The sequence below is a fragment of the Chrysochloris asiatica genome, unplaced genomic scaffold (genome assembly GCF_000296735.1).
Source record: "Chrysochloris asiatica unplaced genomic scaffold, ChrAsi1.0 scaffold01090, whole genome shotgun sequence".
In the NCBI taxonomy this organism is placed as follows: domain Eukaryota; kingdom Metazoa; phylum Chordata; class Mammalia; order Afrosoricida; family Chrysochloridae; genus Chrysochloris; species Chrysochloris asiatica.
In genome coordinates, this window is record NW_006409608.1 from 42,283 (window position 1) to 47,568 (window position 5,286).

Here is a 5,286-nt window from a genome sequence, read left to right on the forward strand (position 1 = left end):
GTGGAGCGATGGAGCAGCTGGGGACTTTAGATCCAGAGAGAGAGAGGGGCTGTGTGCCGAAGACCTGGTGGTTATGGGGGAGGGATTGCAGGGTATACCCTTTGATTGGTTGATGATGCATGGAGGGGACTGTAACCATGGCAATGAGAGGATATAAGATAGAATGAATGTAAAACTAATGTTCTCCCACGTAAACTATCATATAATTCACAATAAAACATTATTAAAAACAAAAAAGACTAGGTCATAGGTGCTAATGTCAAAATTGACAGCCTCGGAAACCCCCTACACAGGGTCGCTATGAATTGGAACTGACTCAAGGGTACTTCACAACATTGGCAATTTTACTTTTCAGTAATATTTTTTTTTTCCAATTTTCTACAAGCACGAAATAACATTTTGGAAACTGTCTTGCAACAGTTTCTATGATAAAACTTCTAATTCCTTTTTTTGGGTTTAAATTATATTTTAATTTGGTTTATGGGTACCCATTTTCGACAGTACAATTGGTAAGGTAGAGAAACAAAATTAGTAGGATTCTATTCGTGTTTGTCACCTATCCAGCAAAAAATCATGTCAACCACCTATGCAGAGCTCTTGCCACAAGTATTTAACCTGAATCCAGTGAAATGATTAGTGAGATCCAGATTTGGGAACATCCTAAGATAAAAAACTGGCCTAGACTTTACAAAAATGGCAATGTAACAGAAAGAGGCATATGCATGTGTGAGTGTTGCTGTTTTTGTTAGGTGCCGTCGAGTCAGTACCAATTCATAGCAACCCTGTGCACAACAAAATGAAACACTGTCCAGTCCTGTGCCAACCCTACAATCTTTGCTTTGCTTGAGCCCATTGCTGCTGCCATGGTGCCAATCCATCTCATTAGGGGTCTTCCACTTTACCAAGCATGATGTCCTTTTTCACGGACTGGTCTCTCCTGATAATAAGTCTTAAGTATGAAAGATGTCTGGCCATCCTAGTTTCTAAAGAGCACTCTGGTTATACTTCTTTCAACATAGTTTTGTTGGTGCTTTTGGCAGTCCATGGGACTTTCAATATTCTACTCCAACATCATAATTCACATGTATCAGTTCTCTATGGTCTTCTATATTCATTGTCCAACCTTCACATGCATACGAGGTTACTGAAAATACCATGACTTGCATCAGGCACAACACCTTAGTCCTCAAACTGACATCTTTGCTCTTGAACACTTTAAAGAGGTCTTGTACAGCAGGTCAGCCTAGTAAAATACATTATTTGAATTCTTGACTGCTGCTTCTATGAGTGTTGATGGCTGATTGGAACAAGATGAAATCTTTGACAACTTCAATCTTTTTGCCATTCATCTTGATGTTATTTATTGGTCCAATGGTGAGGATTTTTGTTTTCTTTATGTTGAGGTGCAACCCATTCTGAAGGCTGTGATCTTTGATCTTCATCAGTAAGTATTTTAAGTTCTTTTTGCTTTCAGCAAGCAAGGTTGTGTCATCTGCATGTCACAGGTGTTAATGAGTCTTCCTCCAATCCTGATGCCTCATTCTTCTTCATATAATCTGGTTTCTCAGATTATTTGCTCAGCACACAGACTGAGTAAGTATAATGAAAGAATATAACCCTGGCACACACCTTTCTAATTTTAAACTATTTAGTGTCTCCTTGTTTTATTCAAACAACTGCCTCTTGGTCTATGTACAAGTTCCTCATGAGAACAACTAAATGTTCCAGAATAGTCATTCTCCACAATGTTGTCCCTACCTTGTCATGCTCCACACAATCGAAAGCCTTTAAGTCGATAATAAAGCACAGGTAAACATCTTCCTGATAGTCTCTGCTTTCAGCCAAGATCCACCTGAGGGCAGCACTGATAGTCCTTTTTCCATGTCCTCATCTATATCCTGCTTGAATTTCTGGCAGTTCCCTGTAAATGTACAGTTGCAGCTGTTACTGAATTATCTTTAGCAAAATTTTACTTGCATGTGATATTCATGTTACTGTCTGATGATTTCCACTTTTCTTTGGGTCAGCTCTCTTTGGAATGGGCACAAATATGGATCTCTTTCAATCAGTTGGCTAGACAGCTGCCTTCCGATTTTCTTGGAACAGATGAGTGATTGTGCATCAGTTGGTTAAAAGACTTCAGTTTGTATTCCATCAATTCCTGGAGCCTTGTTCTTTGCCAATGCCTTCAGTAAACCAGGGAATTCTTCCTTTAGTACCATTGGCTCTTGGTCATATGCTACCTCTTAAAATGGTTGAACACCAAGCATTCCATCTTTTTTTGATGCTTTCTGCTTCATTCAATATTTTGTCCATAGAATCTTTCAATATTGCAAATCTAGGCTTCAAGTTTTTCTTCAGTTCTTTAAGCTTGAGAAATTCTGAGAGTGTTCTTCCCTTTTGGTTTCCTAACTCCACGTCTTTGCACATTTCATTATAACAATTGACTCTGTCTTCTTGAGCTGACCTTTGAAATTTTCTGTTCAACTCTTTTACCTTCTCATTTCTTCCATTTGCCTTAGCATCTCTACACTGGAGAGCAAGATGCAGAATCTCTTCTGACATCCATTTTGGTCTTTTCCGTTTTTCTTGTCTTCTTAATGACTTTTTGCTTTCTTCCTGTATGATGTTCTTGATGTTATCCCCACAACTCTTCTGGTTTTTGGTCATGAATGCTTATTGCACCAAATCTGTTCTTGAGATGATCTCTAAATTCAAGTAGAAAATGTTTAAGGTCACATTTTAGCTCTCATGGACTTGTTTTAATTTTCTCCAGCTTCAGCCTGAACTTGGATCTGAGCAACTGATATTTTACTCCACAGTCTGCCCCTGGCCTTGTTTTGGCTGATGATATGGAGCTTTTCCACCAATTCTTTTCACAGATGTAGTCAATTTGAATTCTGTGTATTCCATCTGATGAGGTCCATGTGTGTAGTCATCTTATTAATGAGTACAACCAAGGTTGGCTGCACCTTAGCTTTAATTTCTTCTGGGGTGTAAAACAATAGGGTTTGCCATCTCTTAAAACACAATATAAACTTCTTCAACTAACTTGACCTTCTACCATTTCCTGCTGATTCAGAAATCCTACAAATGCATTCTAAGCCATGCAAGCTGGCTGGGCAACTAAATCAGCAGCGCATGTTGCCCTAAGGGAAGCCAGAATGAAGACTCTTGGCTTCCATTAATAGACAGATTATGAGTCTTGAAGCTATCCTCAGTACATTCCAAGTTCAGAGCAGTATGAGCTAGCAAATTATACTTTGCACCAAAAGCAGTTGAACTGAAGAACAAGCGCATTTCATTATTATCTTCTGGAAGCACTGACTTTATTTTCTTTCCCGTAGCTTTACTTATAGATGTCTTCAGTTTCTGAGCTCGTTTTTTCGGAGTGTTGGTTATAAAAGATTCTTCTGACCAGGAGCTGTACACTTCCACCTTGATCTGAAAGTCTGGTTCTCCTTCATTAAATATAGTTACATTTTCAAAGCATGTATCTGGGACAGTCTTATCCCACAATCACCGTACTGGTGTCAAAAACTTCAGCTTTCATTTTGAATAAACAAAAAATGGCACAGCGCTGTGGTCGTTCTCTCTTGCTGAAGTGATCAGGGTCTCTCCACATTAGTGGTATTCGGATATCTGATATGTGGTCTTTCCTTGCTTTGCATGCTATTCGTTCTTGACTTTCAATATTCACATCGCATTTTCCAGTTGGCTTTGCCATCTGTTCTTCTAATTTCAGTAGCTGTGATGTATAAGCCATTATTTGAGCATTGCATACCATGAGATTCTTAACTGCATGCAAAACCTGGTCTTTTTGAGTGCTCAAAGAAAGGAGCTTCCATATTTCTTCTCGCATTCAAATTTCTAAGTCAATTTTTTCTTGAATGCTGCAGTGCTGCTGGGCAGGAAACCCCAGTGGGCAGAGCTCAGGAGCCCTCGGGGCCTGGCCCTCTATTACCCATGCAAACAGCTCGTCCTAGGCAAGATTTAAAAAACAATTCCTAATTTCTTTTGATGTGAAAATATCACTGGTACATTGTATTGGCTCCTAATACAATATTAACTGTTTCTAAGAGATGTCAAAATGGATGCATTTGAGTTATGGCAATGGAGAATAATATTGAGAGTACCATGGACCACCACTTGTCTGTCAGTCATACTATGGTGGCTTGTGAGTTGCTGTGATTCTGAAAGCTATGCCACCAGTATTTTAAATACCAGCAGGGTCACTCATGGTGGACAGGTTTCAGAAGAGCTTACAGATAATGACAGATTAGGAAGGAGTGACGAACTACTTCCGAATATTTAGTCACTGAAAACCTTATGAATAGCAGAGACACACTGGCAGATATAGTGCTGGAAACTGAGAACCTCTCGTTGGAAGGCACTCAGAAAGTGACTGGGTAAGAGCTGCCTCCTCAAAGTAGAGTTGACCTTGATGACGCGAGTGGAGTAAAGCCTATGGGAGAAAAGCCCACGGGACCTTAATTTGCTAATGGGGCACAATTCAAAATGAAGAGAAATAGCTAAAAACATCCACTGAAAATCGGAACATGGAATGTACAAAGTATGAATCTGGGAAAATGGGAAGTTGTCAAAAATGAAATGGAATGCATAAACATCGATATCTTAGGCATTAATGAGCTGAAATGGACTGGTATTGGCCATTTTGAATCTGACAACCACATAGTTTACTATGCCAGAAATGACAAATTGAAGAGGAATGGTGTTGCATTTATGGTCAAAACGAACATATCCAGATTAGTCATGAGGTACAATGCTGTCTGTGATAGGATAATATCAATGCGCTTACAAGGAAGCTCAGTTAATACCACTATTATTCAAATTTATGCATCTATCACTAAGCCAGTGAGGATGTGATAGAAGAATTCTATCAGCTTCTTCAATCTGAAATCGATCAAACATGCAATCAAGATGTATTGATCATTATTGGTGACTGGAATGCAAAAGTTGGGAGCAAAGAGGAAGGATCAGTAGTTGGAAAATATGGGCGGTGGTGATAGAAATGATGCTGGAGAATGCATGATAGAATTCTGCAAAACCAATTATTTGTTTATTTCAAATACCTTCTTTAGACAGATAACTATAAACATGGACCTCACTATATGGAAGACACAGAAATCAAGTTGAGCACATCTGTGGGAAGAAAAGATGGAAACGCTCCATATCATCAGTGAAAACAAGGCCGGGGCAGACTGTAGAACAGACCATCAATTACTCATATGCAAATTCAAGCTGAAGCTGAAGAAAATAAAAACA

General features: G+C 39.1%; 1 pseudogene; it reads right to left on the reverse strand.

Moving 5' to 3' along the window:
- Window positions 1–2,936: 2,936 nt before the first annotated feature.
- On the reverse strand, window positions 2,937–3,982 carry LOC102832885 (annotated as a pseudogene).
- Between the last annotated feature and the right edge of the window lie 1,304 nt (window positions 3,983–5,286).